Here is a 19,516-nt window from a genome sequence, read left to right as displayed (position 1 = left end):
AAAAAAAAAAAAAAAGAAAGAAAAAAAAAACATTGAGTCATAATAATAGCAGTTTCATTCTTTTACCCTTTCCTTTTAAGTTTCCTTTTCCTTCCATAAATTCTCTTCTTATAAGATAAAGGCAAGTGGTAGTCAATGGAACATTGTCCAAAGTTAACAGAGTAAGGTAATTTCTATGGCAAATCCTATTTCCCCACTAGATCCTCTTAACACATACTGGTCCTTCCAAACAGTTGGTCTACCTGAGGAGGTACAGTCCTCTTTTTAAAAATGTGTACGACTAAATCACATTTTAATAGTCCCACCTTTACTGAACTCAAAGAAACAAACAAATTTAAGAGGCAATTCCTTAACTTATCCATAATTTTTGCTTCACTTTTTCCGTACTTAATTTTGATTCCTTTGGTATTGATAGACATACTTCTGATATTCATAAGTTGGCTGACAGTTTACCACAATTCCCATACCTTGCCCACATAAACAAGGCCAGTCCCCTTTTGAAGATTTAGGGTCACTGGCTTATTTCCAAAACTTTACACTATAGTGATGATAGCCAAAGGTAGCAAATTATATGGAGCACCCTACCCTGTCTAGTGTCAAATTGATAGAATAGTCAAGGATTCAGTTAATGAAACTGAAACAAGACAAGACAGCAAACCAACCATTCTCTTTCTGTGCAACATTTTAACTGCCTGGTTTTCCTTACAGATCACCAAATAGGTGGCAGGAATTCTTTTGGTTTTTTTTTTTTTTTAATCCAGTTTATAAACCACTGAATAGACTGCTTTGTCCCAATTATTGTTTCAGAGTCCTGATGTTTTCTTAGAGCAAAACAATACTATAAGGACATTTCAAGAAATCAGAGATTTGGGGACAAAACCCACAATGCAGGTTGATGCATTATCATGTAGACATAATTTAAGTGTAAAAATAAATGAATAAATAAATAAGGACCAAAAGAATATGATGCCAGATTCACTAAAGCCACAAATAAATTCATAACTACTATGTGCAGTTGTCTGAGGATCAGTGGAAGAACAAAGAAAAATAAGATATGGTTCCTTTTTGACAGAGCGTATAAGTTTAGTGGTGGCAAAAGTGATTTATATGTTATAAATTAAATATCCATGCAATAACAATAGCTGATATTGTTTACTGAGTACCTACTATGTGTTAGACAATATATAAAGCTTTATACATATTCACTGGATCCTCATAGAACTGTATGATGTGAGATTTATACTTATTTAACAGAAGGGGAACCTGAGCCTCAGTGACATTAACCAACTCCCCCAGGGCCACAAAGGTAAAAAATGTCAAAGCCTGATATAGCCCCAGGACCTGTGTGATTCCAGAGCCTGTACTTATTTCATCATTTCATGTCCTGCAAAGCAAATGACAGCATCTGTTCACCCAGAACTTGCCAGCAATATTTTCAGTGTTTCCCATGCATTACCTTACTTATCCTCACAACAGCTTTGTGAGATGGTATCAATGGCCCCATTTCATAGATGAGGACAACGAGACTTGAACAAATCTAGTAGGTAGTGGAGCATGGATTTACACTGAGGCAGTCTGACTCCAAAGCTATGCCATATGACAACAGACAATTTGGTTCCAAATAAGCAATGGAGATAATAAAAAAACAACTGGCCTTGGGGGGAAAAAATAACACTGCAGGCTGGTGTCATCAGAGAAGTCTTCACGAAGAATTATAAGACTACACTGGGTCTTTGTGAATGAGCAAGATTTGGGGAGATGAAGAGGGAGACCAGGCTTTGTCTGTAGGGTCAAAACAACTTGACAGGCCAGGCGTGATCCCAGCACTTTGGGAGGCCGAGCCGGGCAGATCACTTGAGGCCAGGAGTTCAAGACCAGCCTGGCCAACATGGTGAAACCTGTCTCTAAGAAAAAAAAAAAAAAAAACTTGACAGAAGCTTAGCATGTGTGAGGGTCAAATAAGTGTGGCCCAAGCAGTGGGGACCTCTTGGAGAGTGGTAGGCAACAAGGCTGAGAAGATGGAGAAAAAAGAGCTTTGAGTGCCAAGCCAAAAAGTGATTATCAAGTGAGTATGAGGGTGATTACTCAGGAAATAACTGTGTTAAAAGTGAAGGTCACTCTGAGTAGGTAAAGCCTGAACTAGCATACAGACTTTGACCATGAGAAGAGCTTGGAGCTCCACTTCAATCACCAGAACCTCACCACAACCATGAGCCCAGTGAGCAGGCTGGTAGGTGCTTCACCAAGAGGCTGCTAGCAGAGAAGGGTCTCACCTTGCAGCCCCTCCAGCTGCCCCAGGAGGATCCAAAGCAGGTCTACTTGCATGGCAAACTACCAACAGGTTCCATGAGGCAGGGGTCCCCTGTCCCTGGGCTACAGACCGGTACTGGTCCGTGGCCTGCTACATAGCAGCAGGTGAGAGGTGGGTGAGCAAGCATTATTGCCTGAGTTCCACCTCCTGTCAGATGAGTGGCTGCATTAGACTCTCATAGGAGCACAAACCCTACCATGAACTGCACATGAGAGGGATCTAGGTTGTGCATTCCTTATGAGAATCTAATGCCTGATGATCTGAGGTGAAACAGTGTCATCCCAAAACCATCCCTCCCCCACCACCACCCCGCTGTCCATGGAAAAATTGTCTTCCATGAAACCAGTCCCTGGTGCTAAAAAGGTTGGGGACCACTGCCTTAGGGCATTGCCAACAACATCCTAGTGACCATCCCCCACCATCCTCTCCAAGCTGGACGTGTCTGCGTATCCAGCCCACAGAATCCAGTCAGCTCTCAAGATAGTTGATCTCAAAGATTACTTAAATATTTGCTTAGTAATTAAAATAATGTGCCTTTCCAATAACCAAATGGCAGCAGAATGAGATGTACTACTTGAGCAGCCTCTCAATTCTGAGCAATGAGAGATTAAAACTGAGCCATTTATAACTGAGCTACCCTTCTCCGTTTCCATTTAAACACTAGTCACCTGTCTTTCTCCCTGCCCCCAAGGCTCTCACATCCCACTTGTTTTTTCATTATGCACCTCTCACCTCTACAATCAGGCAGTCCATCAGCACTACGGAACATTATAAGCAAAGTCACACTTCTCAGAGGTTCTTCGGAGGATGCTATCGCCATTTAGGTTGGGATAATTACTCACTTTGCAGAACTGTCTTGGGCAAAGCAGTATATACACCATCCCTGGCCCCCACCTGTGGAACACCAGTAGTGCCCCGCCACATCACTGTGACAAAACACACTCCCAGGCACGTCCATGCCGCTTGAGAGTGGCAGTACCACCCCCAGTGGAAAACAACTCAGAACCTCTAAGCAGCTTCGACAGTCAGAGCTCAAAATTATCTTAGCCCACATGAAAGAGACCATAAAAAAAACCATAATAAATTCTTCCCTTCTAAAGATAATAAAATTTCTTAAACAGCAATCCCACTCCTCCCCACCCATCAATAAGAGCACCTAGGATTGGGCAATTGCACGCTGCATCTGCTAGTACCAGCAACTGGAAACGAACTCCCCTCGGAGTGTGATAAAGAATGTAAGTTCCAGAAAGGCCTGTTTAACCCTGGAATGCTCCATTCCATCACACGTCCACATGTCTGCCCCTTCAAGGGGAAGGGACCACACTGGAAAAACACAAGCATCTGAAATCCTCAAGTAGTTCATCATTAATATAAAGGATTGTGGCTATGAAAACCAGTCATAAACACATCTGCGTTATGGTGCAAACTTTTACCATCCGTATTCATTATCAGAGCAAAAAATAATAATTTCTCCCCACCCCAACTGCATACACTCACAAAAAAATAAAAATATAAATTGACAATCACTCAAGTGCCCAGACATTCAAAAGAATGTCCAAGTTTTTACTAAGGACGCCGAGCAATGAAAATTTCCTATTAGCGAGCATCAAAGCACTGAAACTGTATTTGTATGTCTTTTCTGTGCTCCCCCTGAATAGCTCATGCAGTGCTTCCTCTATCAACTAAGTCACTGAGGTTCCTAAAGAGGAATCTTCCCTCCACATGGAAGGAAACTAAGCCCAGGACCTTCATCTCCTCTGCCCCCGATCCCCACTAGGGACTAACTGGTTATTTACATCTTTCATGGCAAAAGAGCTACACTTACAGGATGTTGAAAAGAGCACTATCCAAACAGAAGAAAATTTAAGATGGCTTGCCTGCCCAGGTAAATAAGGACCCAATGAATCAAACTACTTGCAAGAATAGCATGCCCTTCAGCACCTGATGACTTAACACACCCTGTGCAAAAACTACAAATCATTCCCATTTCAGAGCACATTTCCAGTCCCTATCACCCAGAGAATTCCTATACGGCTTTTTGATTAGCAATATAAATTACTGGAAAATGGTTGAGTGGAATCAAACGCTGAAAAAGAAAATGGACATTCATGAGAAATAGATGACAAGAGAGACTTTAGAAAGGCAGCTTTCTTGCTTAAGGCTTCTGAATGGTGTTTCAGACTAGCATTAATAGATAGCATCAAATTAGGGTTTTTCTGGTTAATTAGGTCCAAGTGTTGAACCATAAATCAAACTGACATGGATATGTTAAAGCTATAAGCATCACTTTCATTTTGGTCATCTTAATAATCAGATGAGATCACCAGGTTATCAAATGAACAATAGTTTGATACTGCAAATTATGATAATAGCAACAAGAAGAGAAGAAATTGACTGTCAATTGGTAGATTTGGTAATTCCCCATAGTAATAGGCTAAATTATTTATAACCACTAAATGGACCTTCCTGACTGAATCATACAAACACCTTGCTGTATTCCTTCTCCCTAACTCCATGTTATTTAGTTCTTGACTATCGCAATAGTTACAACAAGCTCTAAAGACATGAGAAGAGAGAGAAGAGGCAAAAATCGGGAGAAAAGGAAAAGGGAGAGAAAAAGAGAGAGGGCAGAAAGGAGAGACGTTAAGGTTAGCAATCAGTGTCCAGACACTAAATTTCATAAGACCTAGTATCTTGCATCCTAACCTTGGTTTAAATGACACCTGGCATCTTGCACCTCAACCTCAATTTTGTACAAAATGGCAACTCACCCTTATTTGGCTATGGCCCAAATTCAGACTGAAGCAGTATGTAATTGCTAAGTGGGCTTATAAGTCACAAGTTACGTGATAGGAATTAAATAACTTCCATTCTAAATGTGTAAATTTTCAGAAAGTAGAGATCAGGTATATACATAAATATATACACACACACATACATACACACACACACATATATATAATTGACTCTAACGAAATCAATGCTTCAACATCAATAAGCAACTCTGATGACAACTCTTATCAGAAATGTTTATGCTTGGTGATGGTGAGGCTCACTGCATTGTTATTCACACAAACACTACACTTTATCCACAGTTCATTCGTTAGATGAATAACTGAGTTGCACACACACAGGCATGCCTCAACCTTGACCATTTAGTGATGGTCATGTATGGCTTCTGCCAACAGAGTAAGAATTTTCTTAAACTATTAAGAAATATTGTGCAGCAAGAGTGCCAAAAAGATTTTCAACAGTAAGTTTAAAAGCCTCTTCTTGGGCAGTAAGTACTGATAAACATCTAGTAAACTGAAGTCAATATTTTAATAAAATGTAATATATCATTCCCTTTTTTAAAACTAGTTTTGCTGTTGTTTCACACAATATTTTGTATTTTCCCCTTTAGTGACAAGTTATGCCTTGGAAAGGATTTTATAAGCAGAAAGTTCAAAATTCTCCTGCCATGACCTGGATATATGAACTATAAAGAACAGAACAGATGAGACGAAGTGTATTCCCAGGGCCTGTTATAGGACCTCCTAGTACCCAGCCTACCCTCAATAAATGAACTATATATGGTGTGTTAGAATATATGTGTGAAACCAAGATGATGTCCGAAAGATAACAAAGAGATCTACAAGGAAGGTAGGAGGGAAGGAAGAAAAGAAGGAAGGAGGAAAGGAAGGAAGGAAGGAAGGAAGGAAGGAAGGAAGGAAGGAAGGAAGGAAGGAAGGAAGGAAGGAAAGAGGTGGGTAGGCAGGTAGGGAGGGAGGGAGTGAGGGAGGGAAAGAAGGAAGGAAGGAAGGAAGGAGAGAAGGAAGGAAGGAGAGAAGGAAGGGAGGGAGGGAGGGAGGGAGGGAAAAGGGCTACAAGAGTACATCTTACCTTACAATCAAAAACTGTAATGTGTATTAGAAGCGATTTACTAATATAGCATAATCATGATTTTAATTTCCCTATACAGAAACAAATGTAACACCAAATCATTGCCTTGTAAATCTATAAAGAAGGACCTATTATATTTGCAAATACTCTCATGGTAGAATGACACTAAATTTCCTGTGTCTCCCCTACTATATTGCTTTTAACAGACTGAGCAAAAAGAACTTCAGAACATGCCTCACCAGCAGGTTATCTTTACGCCAGAAGTCCCTTGGCCCTGGTTTGTTATGCCTGGGCTCAAATAGCATGAGCAGGCCTCCAAACCACTTTCAGGCTCTGCCAATGTCATCACTTCGTGTTATAATGTGATTGTGATGACTTGAAACAATCCAATAGCTTGTTGACACAGAATCAACAATATTACATTGTCACCAACTGATACCCACGTGTAATAAAGTGGTGTTCAGGTTTCTGCACAGACATGATAAATTTATAATGTCCCCATATTAGTAGCAACATGAATAAAATTACAAGTTTATCCGCAATGACTGTCAGAAATGGAAGGAAAAAAAGCAAAGTATATTTCCTAAGATTTTGCCTACTCTGTGCTTTAAATATCATTAGTAATTACAGTAAAAAACCATTGTCACTATTATAAATATAAAATGTTAGAATTTTAATGCTAAAAAAAAGTATGGCTTCAGTAATAAACTAAACCAGAAATAAAATCTCTACTAACTGACCACAAATAATTAAAGCCATTTGCTTACTGGAGTTTTGTTTGTATTATACTTTTTTAAAAGGCAATTAAATAAAATGATATTAGAGAGTTGGTCAAGAATAGAGTTTTCAGTGACCATCTCAATTCTGAGTGTTGGGTACCTATAGTTACAGTCTTGAATTAGCATGAATGAGCTAATACACAGAACATGGATCCATAGGCATTATAACAATTAAGTAAAATTTAAATTAAATTCAGTAAGAATGGCTAAAGTGAGAAGAATAACAATGGAAAAAACAATAGCCAAAAAGCCAAGAGATGTATGGCTTTCAACTCTGGCAAAGCACTGACTGTCCCTATGTCATTCCAAACTCTAAGTTCCATGAGGGCAGGAACTGTTTGTGTCTCATTTACCACTGAACTTTCACTCAATAAATATTTGTTACTGAACTGGTTTAGCTTGGTGAACTTGAATTTAAACTGATACAGTGTGCAGTTTTCTTACCTACAAAGTTTCTGACCTGCAAAATCAGGTTATGGTGAGGATTAAAGAGGTCCCTGTAAACCTCTGGCACAATGCCTGAAGCGCAGCCGTCCCTCCATGAAAAGTAGTTCCTTCCGGGGCATTGCCACCACTCATCTAACATTCTAAGAGTTGTTCCCCTACTATCTGACTGAGAGAAACTTTCAAAATCTAAGCCACCTTCCTTGGTAGGATGCTCAACGCTGAAAGCACAGATGGTGGTGGTTGCCTCCACTGACCTAGTCTTGGGTCAAGGGCAAGAGTGAAAATCAAGATTTATTCTAAGAAACACAGGTCAAACTAGAGCCAAAAGCAAGCTTGCTCCCAATTTGCTATTTTCTTGTTTATGTATTTTTATGTTGATTTTCTCATTTATATATTGTTCTATCTTCCTACAATGAGCATTTTTATTATTTTGTCTATTGTAAATAATTCATATTTCAGGTATTCCTCTGGAGTTTTACATGAAATACTGTAGGTGTATAATTCCAACACCAAAAAGAAATTAATGATAAATATACAGGCTTTCCCAGAATGGACCTTAAGTCATTATACTGTACATTAAACTTGGACATTGTTATCTTTCTATTATCATAAAAGGAGTTCTGTTAACCTCAACTCATGCCTTGGCATAAGCCATAGAATTGAGGACATAAAGAAATTCAGGATTAATCTACTGAAACCAAGCTAAAAAGTTTCCCATTTAAAAAGTCTGGCCAGCACAGTAGCTCATGCCTGTAACCCCAGCACTTTGGGAGGCCATAGCAGGAGGATCTCTTAAGTTCAGGAGTCCATAATCAGCATAGATAGCAGAGAGAAATCCTGTCTCAATAGAAGAAGAAAAAAAAAAAAGTTCAGTGATTCTCCAGGTCCCATGTTTAAAAGAATTAATTTCAAATTTTTCCTAAAAGCATTAAAGGCCAGGTGTGGTAGATCACTCCTGCAATCCCAGCAGTTTGGGAGGCCAAGGTGGGCGGATCACTTGAGGTCAGGAGTTCAAGACCAGCCTGGCCAATATGGCGAAACTTCATCCCTACTAAAAATACAAAAAGTTAGCCAGGCACGGTGGCGCGCACCTGTAGTCCAAGCTACTTGGGAGGCTGAGGTGGGAGAATCTCTTGAACCAGGGAGGCTGAAGTTGCAGTGAGCCGAGATAGTGCCATTGCACTCCAGCCTGGGTGACAGAGTGAGACTTTATCTCAAAAAAAAAAAAAGCATTAAAAATATTCACTATCCTAATTCTCTAAACTTTCTCTTATATAACAGAAGAATGCATCAAATGTAAAAATATTCTTTGACTAAAATAACATAAAATAATTCCTTTCTAATTCATTCAAAGAAAAACTTAATATTATCTTAAGTTGTTACCTTATTTCTGGTTGAATAAGAATAGATTTACATAAACCTAGACATCCTGTCCCTGCAAAAGAAGGAATGAGGCCAGGCGCAGTGGCTCGTGCCTGTAATCACAGCACTTTGGGAGACCGAGGCAGTTGGATCACTGGAGGTCAGGAGTTCAACACTAGCCTGGGCAACATGGTGAAACCCCGTCTCTACTAAAAATACAAAAAAATTAGCCAGGCGCGGTGGCATGCACCTGTAATCCCAGCTACTCAGGAGGCTGAGGCAGGAGAATCACTTGAAACCAGGAGGCAGAGGCTGCAGTGAGCTAAGATTGGGCTACTACACTCCAGCCTGGGTGACAGAGCAAGACTCCATCACACACACACACACACACACACACACACACACACACACACAGAGAGAGAGAGAGGAATGAAATACCCCATTGCCATGACCCCACTCCTATTCTTTTTCAGTAATGAAACAGACAGACCTTACCACCCTCCAAAGTATTCTCCACTGCACAGAGCAAACACTCCAAACTAAATGCAACCCAACGAACAGGTACTGAAGCTCTGGTAGACTATTTATCTTTGCACTCTTAAGGCAGAATAACATTTGTCAGGAAACAAGCCCTCTTGTCCACAACCATTTGGCTATCCTCAAGCAAGCCAATACAACTATCCCATCTCCTTCCAGAAACCAAGAAACTAAAGTCAGCCAGTTCTTCCTTGGGAAGAGTTATGTTCACTCTGTTTACTATAAGCACTCAACACTTCACAAAGTTTAGTGAGTAAGGTTACAAAGAGGGAAAAGCAACTTAAACTTAAAAGGCTGTTCTGATAGTCCAGGAATGAGACGATTAGAGCCTTATCTAGTTAAATGGCCCCACCTCCGCCTGACTTCCCCACCCTTGTCTAAAATCCTTTCCTTCTCTCTCCCTCAGATCCCCATAACATGACTCGAGTTTTCATGGCTCGTGACCCTGGCCCCAAAAATCTGCTCCCAGGTGAACTTATTCACAGGAAGGTGAGTGATTCTTAAAGCCTTCTACGGGTATTTGCACTTTCAGCAGAAAACAGAAGCCCTCCAAGGAATGAATTTTCTAATTGTGGCATTTCAGGTATTCCTAATGCCTAAATACCTTCCTCACTGGCTTGATGGAGCAGATTGTAGGGGAATAGAGTATCTTATCAGGGCTCCTAACATCGTACCACATAGGTTGTGGCACCATGTATAAGGCCATCTTTGCTAATGCCAGAAACCTCATCAGCAGTGAGATAGCATTTTTCCATAAAAGCACAGGCCAGTCCAAATACAGTCAAAGGGCCTTTCAGGAGAATTTAGTGACATCTCTGGATCAGCACAATGTATTTTAGATTAATCTGGACTGAAGAAAAAGGCCCTAAGGAAATATTGCAAAAGCAATGACTCCAAAGGTCTCAAGAGAATTCATTAACACATGAACATGATTAATGAAACACTGTCATTTGGGTTCTGTTGTAAACTGAAAGCCCTTATTCTACTATTTGTAACTCAAAGAACTCCTTCCACTGGAAACAAAATATTCATCCATTCCACCTAAAGTGGAATATGTGTTATGTATGCATGTACATCTACATATATGCACACAAGAGAGCCCAATGTTACCAGGCGTACTGATCAAGAAACAGACTTGAGGCCAGGTATGGTGGCTCACACCTAAAATCCCAACACTTTGGGAGGCTGAGGCAGGAAGATCCCTTGAGCCCAGGAGTTTGAGACCACCCTGGACAACATAGTGAGAGCTAGTATCTACAAAAACAAAACAAATTAACCAGGTGTGGTGGTGCACACCTGTATTCCTACCTATTCAGGAGGCTGAGGTGGGAGGATTGCTTGAGCCCAGGAGTTTGAAGCTGCAGTGAGCTATGATCATGCCACTGCACTGTGCTCTAGCCTGAGTGACAGAGCAAACCCAGAGCAAAAGAAAGAGAAAAAGAAATAGGGAAGGAGGGAGGGAGGGAGTAGGGGAGGAGAGGAAAGAAAGAAGGAAGGAAGGAAGGAAAGAAGGAAGGAAGGAAGGAAGGAAGGAAGGAAGAGAAAGAAGGAAGGAAGGAAAAAAGAAAGGAAGGAAGGAAGGAAAAAGAAGGGAGGAAGGGAGGGAGGGAGGAAGGGAGGGAGGAAGGAAGGAAAGAAGGAAAGAAGGAAGGAAGGAAGGAAAGAAGGAAGGAAGGGAAAAGAAAAGACAAGACAATATGCATTCCAGAAGGCACACTTTTATAGAGTGCTCATTTGGCCATGTGTTTGTTTACCATCACTGGCTTAACTCAAGAAGTTTCAGTAAATTCGTCCACCTATTGATTCAACTACTGCTACATATGAAATCATTATTTCTCCAAGTATAACAGTCTGTATTTTCCTTCCTCCATTCTGCCCAACATATCTGAAAGTCAACAGCTTTTCCACAGAAGGTTAAGAGAGAAAATCTGGATAGCCAGATGGCTGCATACTACTGGGAAACTACTATAATATTACAGTAGGGCGAGGAAGGGGAAGAGCATGCGAAGACTGCTTAGAAGCCAACTAACTGTCCAGGGTGAAGTCCCTCTAGTCATATACTAGGGGTTCAAACCACTGCTTCACCTCTTACTAACTCTCTGACAGCCATTTTAATTTCTGTGCCTCAATTTCCTCATCTAAAAATGGAGATAATAAGAGCTCTTACTCATAACATTAATATGAGGGTAGAGTGAGGATTATGGGTCTGGCATATCAGTAAGTGTTTAATAAAAACTGATTACTGATACTACTTTTAGGCTAGTGTTTTCTGATCCTTTAAACTCCAAATATTGTCTCCCTCTCAATTCTACAGGCTTTTTTTTTTTTTTTTTTGCTTCATAAATATTTGCTTATATAAGAGTTTATACATATACATAGCTCTTCTATATTCATCATCTGCTACCTGGTTGGAAAATCTATTAAAATAACCTAATTATGTAGCTCATTCCCCCAAAAGCTAATTTAATACAGAAATTTGAGTATTTTATTATTACTAAATTTTATTATTACTTTTATTTTACACTATACTCTCTCCTCAACTAAATCTTTCTGATGACTGAGATTCACAAAAGAACAACATATCCATATTCAAGGTAAAATTGAACTAGAAAAATAAAACTTAATTCACAAAGATAGTCAAGTTTACAGGCACACATCCATTCCACATACTTTCAAAAATATATCATTACTTAGTGAAATAAAGTAACTCTTTGCTAAATTATTTCTCTGGTTGATACTAGCTGTGTTTTTAAGACATTTTCAACAATTATAGTTCAAGGGTGTTTAAGAAATTCAGTAATAATTAAAAAACACATGCTTAACTAAATAACATTAACCAGTTGCCTAAACATAGCTATCTTAATCCAAAGAAGTTGATAGTGGCAATATTTATTGAATCACTGAGTTATACAATATAGAATTACTAACCCGTTACTAGTATCTATGATTTTAAAATTCTCCTCACTTCACTCTGATAAATTTGGAAATTGTTTCTGACTTGATGACATTTTGAAAAGGCCAAGCATGGGGAAACATAGAGACCACATCTCACTAAAGGAAAAGTCCAAAGCTTTTCAAAATGCAGACTGCTAAGGGTGTTGTCCCCATAGCAATCCTCGGGTAAAGGGAATTCCAATATGAAGAAACCAGAGAATAAGCAATTTTAACCTCAAAAGCACAAACTTACGGATACATCTATATGGTATGCATCTGTACTATATAAGGTCAAAGATTAAAAGTGACCTTAAAGTTGAATTCCAGCATTCTTTTAGTGCATATGATATATCTACAATTTCCCATCTCTTAGAGTCATTTAGAATAAGTTTTATCCTTCTTCATATAATAGTTCCTCAAATATTTGGAGAGCTAGCCATTGTTCCCCTATTCTTCTTTTGTCCAAAAGAAACATCTCCAGTTTTTCCATCATTCCCCCATAACATTGTTTCCAGTTTTCTCATCATTCTTGTTTCTCTCTTTCAAATAAGGTTCAAATTTTCTATGCCTTTCCCAAAATGTGGTGCTCAAAGCTGAAGAGAAGATGCCCAGTGTCACCCAACCAGCTTTGGCCAGGACCAGTCGTAGCATACTTTAACATTCATTTCCCTCTTCCTCCTCAGTAATAGAACCCAGCGTTACTCAGGTGAACCATGTGCTGAGCTAAAAAGCTACGTTTTCCAAACTTCAGCCAAATGTGGTCATAGGACTAAGTCTTAATCGATGAGATCAAATGCAAGCAGTCGTGTTGTGTGGGACTTCTGGAAAGTCTCCTTTAAACAGAGAAAGCATATCCTTCTTTGTCCTTCTGCAATCCCACTACCTGGCATAAAGAAAGGATGGCTATGGCTATACCAGCCATTTTCGACAATGAGGTGACTTCAGGAATGGGAGTCACCTGCAGAGTACAGTGGAGCCTGAGTCTCTACTGGTATCATGGAAGCACCAGACCAGCCTTCTACTGCTGGTTATATGAGAATTAAATGTTTGTCTTGTGCAAGCCAAATAAAATCCTCTCTGCAACAGAAGCCCAGAGTAGAACATGCCTATTACCTCCCCAATGTGATGGAATTTACTATAACACATGTTGTTCTTTTGACTTTCTATTAAACAAAGATTTCTTGAGTGCCTGCTTATGCCTGGCACTGTGCCAGACACAAGAGCCCAGAGGAGCTAGGCATACTCTTAGCATCAGTGGTCCTATTCTATGCCTCTTCCAAAATGTGGTACTCTTCTAGAGGAAGAGATAAAATACATACACAAATGATTGTATCTCATGGCATGATGAGACATGCTGTAAGAGAGGTTCAGATAACATTCAGTGGAGGTCAAGAAAGGTCCTGTACAGGAAGGTGCATTTAAGCTACAGATAGATGGATCTGAGGGGAGGAGATGCCTCACAAAGGAAACAAACTAGAACTGGCACAGAAACAGGGAAGTGCAAGGTATGTCCAAGAAAAAGCCATATTCCTCATCAATGTCACTGGCACGTCTTCAAATGACAAAGATTGTACTTGAGGCAGATTCGCTTTTATGTGAAGTAAAAATATAAAATAAAATAAATTTGCAAGATCTATGACACCCTCTAAAGCCACTAAGTGCCTCCATAGAGCCAATTCAATTCCCCAGGCATTTATGGAGTACCAACTGTTTTTTCATCAAATAAGAGTTTCTTCCAATCTGCAAAGCAAAGCCATCTTAATTTTAAACAAATTTCATCCAACATTTTCCATATTTTAAAAAATGCTTGGGCCGGGCACGGGCTGGCTCAGCCCTGCTAATCCCAGCACTTTGGGAGGCCGAGACAGGGCGCCGATCACGAGGTCAGGAGATCGAGGACCATTCTTGGCTAACACGGGGGTGAAACCCTGTCTCTACTAAAAATACAAAAGAACTAGCCGGGGCTGAGTGGTGGCCACCTGTAGTCCCAGCCTACTTTCGGGAGGCTGAGGCAGAAGAATGGCGTAACCCGGAGGCGAAGGCTTTGGCAGTGAGCCAAGATCCTGGGCCACTGCACTCCAGCCTGGGGCGACAGAGCAAGACTCCGTCTCAAAAAAAAAAAAAAAAAAATGCTTGAAGGTGATAACTTGTCAATATTCTGCTAAACTGGCAGAAATGTTTCCAGGATGTATATTCTGATATTTAACAAACTATAAAGCACAAAGTAAATGTGGTTCTCCTTTTCCTCTTATTATTGATTAATTTAAATTTACAAGAAAATAAATCTTGTGGGAAAACAGAGCATTAGAGTTAAATACGCGAGGCCCAGAGCCAAATATCCTACTCTGCCTTAGTTCATTCATTAGTAAAAAGGGGATAGTAATGGTATATACCTCCCTGGACTGTCATAGAATGAAATGCTATAGCTATGGTGACTATATACCAGGCATATAGTAAGTTTCAGTGTATGACCGCTCTTATTACCAATAGCATCCCTTCCTGCCTCTCTATTCACTTCCTATCAACCAAGATGAGCTCTCAACAGAGGCACTACTGCCATTTGAGCCCAGACAATTCTTTGTAGTATGGAACTATCCTGTGTATTGCAATGGTTTAGCATTCCTGTCCTCTGCCCTCCAAATGCTGGCAGGGATACTCAGGCATAGTGACCATCAAAAAATGCTACATGTTTCCAAACGTTCCCTGAGGGAGATGAACCAACTAGGAATCAATGAACTAAAACAAAGAAAATATCACACACCGTGCCCAGATGGACAGTAAGCTGGAAATTTTTCAGGCAGGAAAATTCAAAAAAAAAAAAAACCCATTGCATATTTATGGATGTAATTAGCATACACATACATTGAAAAGACATGTCTAATATTCCCAAAAATAAAACATACCAACTTATAAAACAAATAACAGGAATTATCAAAAACAGCAACAGATAAAAGCTTTCTCTTTGTTCCATGGTGACTCTCTCCTTTTCTCATCACTTCCAGGTGCACAAGTCTAGTTCTGCCCTCATCATCTGTCACCCAGATAATCCCAGTAATCCTCTAACTTAACTAGTTCATCTGCTTTCTCTCATTGCAGCAAGTATTCTTTTTATAAAATGAAAGTCTGATCATTGTACTTCCCAGCTTATATTTCTTCAAAGGCACCAAAATTCTCAGCTTGACATACAAAATCCTCCACAGTCCACTCTCCCAGCTCCTTCAAGGCTCAGTTCATATGGCATTCTGTGCGGTCTTCCTTGGCCCTTGGTCCTCTCAGGCCTAGCTGACTACATCACTGCCTTTTCTGTGCTCCCAAACTTCTATTATAGACCTCTCACCCTGTAGCACAATTGTTTATTTGCATGTCTTATTCATCTATGCATGTCAGTTCCTGACAAAATATGCTTGTAATAAATGTGTGTGAAATAAATACATCAGTAATTATTTTAACTGTAATTATTAACCAAGTCTAGCTTGACAGCTTTCTCACCTATTGAACATCTCACTACCCTTTTTGGAGTTTCATGAAATAATAAGAAACTCTTACAAGAGAGAAAACTCTTCACTGACTGTGATTCTTACATGCTCTGCCTAAAACCTCTCACAAAATCCAGTGCTCCTCTTCAAGTATAGTCTTCCCTGGGCAAATCCTTCTCCTTGCCCAGAGGACACATCTGACCTCCACTGAGACCCACGCTTCCATCATTCTTGTTCTCAGAGTTACAGAGACATCATCAGCAAGTTCTGCATAAAACCAAGTTTACAGGAAGCATGCACAGGACACCTAAAATGGAAACACTGGGTCCACCAAAGTTTGAACTTCTTGGCAACTTGACATTTGGATCTGCGCCTTTAAGACCCGGGAGGTGAAGAACCAAACGTTCTTGGGGGAAGAAAGGCAGGTGGCAAGGCCTGTCTTCTAACAATTTTGTCTAGTAGTTTCATCTCCTTTAAAAGCTGTATTTTGCCCAGCAATTTCCATGGATAGAGAATTTGACAAGTGGTTTCTTTATTTCAAAAAACCACAGCATGGTGGCTGCTCTGCTGCATGACCTAACCAAGAGCTGGTCAACTATGAATCATTTAATATCAGGTTCCCTGTGGGGCCAAATGTTTACTGAATACTCAGCAAGTGTCAGGAACTTGCATGTTCACAATGTTCTTTAAATACTCCCAGGTACTTGTAAGGTAGAAATTACTAACACCCATTGTATAATCCAGGAAACTGAAGCTCAGAGAGCTTCAGGGGCACACATCTGGAAAGCAGTCAAGCTAAATCTCTGAGCTCTGATTCCAGACTGTGTCCCAGTATCAGAAAGGGTTTGGCAACAGGTTAACTATGTCCAGGGTAGATCCTGCTGAGACTGGAGATCCTTAGGGAAGTTGGGAAGGAGTAGTGGGGGTACGGCCAGGAAGTTTCTATAATAATAGGAAGAGCCCAAAATTTTGCTTGGCAGCCAGAGATTTAAATTTACAACAGTGGCTTCGGCTCCATTTCACAATTTAGTCTACCCTTAATATCTTAAAAGAAGCCATAGAAATTTTCTCTTTATAAAATGTGAGCATAGCATAGAATTTTTGCAAATACACAAATATTGACTAACTCCTCAAAACTTATTCAAGATGCCTTCTTGAAGCAACCATAAATAACCCTATATCATCTGTCCTACAGTGAAAATCCTCAGAGAATGCAATGGCATATTCAGGGGCATAGGATATGGTTTTATAATTTTCCAGCTCATATTTCTTTCTTTTTTATGATTATTATTATACTTTAAGTTCTCGGGTACATGCGCAGAATGTGCTGGTTTGTTACATAGTTATACACGTGCCATGGTTGTTTGCTGCACCCATCAACCCGTCATCTATACTAGGTATTTCTCCTAATGCTATCCCTCCCCTAGCCCCCCATCCCCAATAGGTCCTGGTGTGTAATGATCCCCTCCCTGTGTCCATGTGTTCTCGTTGTTCAACTCCCACTTATGAGTGAGAATATGCGGTGTTTTGTTTTCTGTTCTTATATTAGTTTGTCCAGCTCACATTTCATTGGAGACAAAGACATGTAAGTTATGTAAGCAGGGAAGAGAATTTTCGATTATAAAGATTCTAAAAAGTAATATTTTAATTGTATATTTGTGTGGTATTTTTTAATGCAATCAAGCTTTACAAATGAATGCAATCAGTATATCCCAGGATTTTGTGAAATTCCCTCTAAATAGAGCATGTAAGATACCCATTAAAGTTTATTTTTAGCTAAGAGTCAAACCCTGTTTCATTTTATTATACCCCTCATTGAGTTTTAACTTAGAAAAGATAAATAAAACAAGACATTAAGTGACTTAATAATAAAAGCTTATCCTAGAGTGTGTTTCAGGATTACTTTCCACACCCACCCCAACCACTGCTCTCCCTAAATCATTCTTTCAAAATGTGCTGAGATGAAGGAGCAAAGGTGTCTAAAGCCTGACTTTTCCTTAAAACCATATATTAAAAGTTTCCCTGGTGTGCTCCTCTCAAACTAAAACTGGCTTATGATTAAGAGTAAGAGTGGCAGGGAGGGAATGAGATGAGAAGGAAACACTCTCTAATTTGTCATCAAAAAAATAAATCAGAAAATAGCCTTTAATCTTAAGAGTACAATTTACTGATTTAGTCATTTATTTACAAAATTGATGGAAATTGTTAACAAGGAGTTAATTGATTTAAGTCACCTGATTACCACAGTTAATTAACCACACTGACTTAATCTTCTTTGAAAACATCAACTAATCATTTCCCAGGTGTCAAGGGGTAAATCGTTAAATAAAAAATAAACCTCTGTCCTCCTCTTCAAGAGAGATTTCTTGAGTGTGTTTTCTTTACGGATTCCAATCTAGCAACAAGCCAAGTTTAGGGAAATTTTGTTCTTACATGGCTATACTGAAAGAGCTGCCATCTTTCCAGAGTTTTTTCTCCGTTATAATGAAGGAAAGGCAGTCTTGCAACCTTACCATGTGTGTCATTTTGAATTACTTCAAAAATGAGCAAGGAACACTGCGTAAATAAAAATGAACAAATAAAAGGCAATGGAGACATTCATCTGGGAAAGTCAGTTTTCAAAAAAGGAAGCTAAAAACCACTTTATTGGGAGGGTGTGACTACAAAGGAGTAGCACAAGGGAATTAGTGGGGGTGACTGAACTGTTCTAATCCTGATTGAGGTTGTGGCTACACAAATACATACATGCATTACAATTTACAGAACTGTACACATACACAGCAATTTTAGCCTATGGTAATTTTTAAAATAAAATAAAGCACTTCATAAAGGCAAACTCTCTTTTCACAGATAGAAAATGGAGGTTTGACCACTTGGCCCCACCTCAAAAGGAAAAGAGGGGACGGTCAAAAAAAAACCGAGCAATGTTAGAGAAACTCAGAAAAACATCCTACATGACTCTTGTTGCTCTTGTTCTGAGTTAGCAGAACCATTGCTTCTCTTCAAAAACAAAACAAAACAAAAAAGTCAATTGTCTTTGATCCACCAATGTGCCCATGGAACAGGAAGGCCCTGGAGGGAACCAAAGTCCCAGGTCACTGTGACAAGTCACACTTAGACCTCCTGAAGGGAAGAAGTAACTACAGCTTTAATAAAACTCCGTCCTTCTTCCTATCCCTTTCTCCTTTCTTCAATCACGGCAAAATGCTTGAAAACTAAATCTGGATTACAGTGGGATTTTGTTGCACTTATTCACAATCAGCAACAACTATTAAAGACCCTTTTGATTTCCCTTACAGGGAAACGAAAGTGTTCAATACAATATGATCCTTCTTAGCCCAAGTCCCTCTTGGTGCCATGTTCTCTCGTCTGCACTGTTGGGTTTAATTATTTACAGCTAGAAGCATCTAACTTCCACTGTCTTTTAGTTAGTACGTTCAATTTTTAAACCATGCATTTTGTTTTTCACTAGAATCTTAGCTTTCAATGATTACTTAGCAAATTCTTTCAACACCTCACTGCACCAAATATTAGGGAAGAAGTAAATTCTTATATCAGAAGTGACCTTGAAAAAAAATGCAGAATTTTGGTACATCAAAACCAATCATTTAACAATTGACTTGGGACATGTGTATATTCAACTTTACACATTTGCAAATCGTTTTTTTATTACACAGTAACTTAAAAGAAAAACAGAGCTAGGCACAATGGCACACACCTTAGTCCCAGCTACTCAGGAGGCTGAGGCAGGAGGGTTGTTTGAGCCTAGGAGTTTGAATCCAGCCTGG

At 39.5% G+C, this 19,516-nt stretch overlaps 1 protein-coding gene and 1 long non-coding RNA gene across 2 annotated transcripts in view; one reads left to right on the top strand and one right to left on the bottom strand.

Annotated features, from left to right (window-relative positions):
• The window catches only part of LOC108516840 (uncharacterized), a 46,954-nt gene extending 37,147 nt beyond the window's left edge, over nucleotides 1-9,807 (top strand). The window contains exons 4-5 of the long non-coding RNA XR_001881939.1: nucleotides 5,715-5,953; nucleotides 9,725-9,807. This is a non-coding gene — a long non-coding RNA (uncharacterized LOC108516840). The remainder of the gene's footprint in view (nucleotides 1-5,714; nucleotides 5,954-9,724) is intronic.
• The window catches only part of LRP2 (LDL receptor related protein 2), a 229,106-nt gene that overhangs the window by 193,359 nt on the left and 16,231 nt on the right, over nucleotides 1-19,516 (bottom strand). The gene's annotated exons all lie outside the window — the stretch shown is intronic.

The sequence above is a fragment of the Rhinopithecus bieti genome, unplaced genomic scaffold (genome assembly GCF_001698545.2).
Source record: "Rhinopithecus bieti isolate Rb0 unplaced genomic scaffold, ASM169854v2 scaffold_37314, whole genome shotgun sequence".
In the NCBI taxonomy this organism is placed as follows: Eukaryota; Metazoa; Chordata; class Mammalia; order Primates; family Cercopithecidae; genus Rhinopithecus; species Rhinopithecus bieti.
Note: the sequence above shows the minus strand (reverse complement) of the source record. Positions and strands in the feature narration are given on the sequence as shown.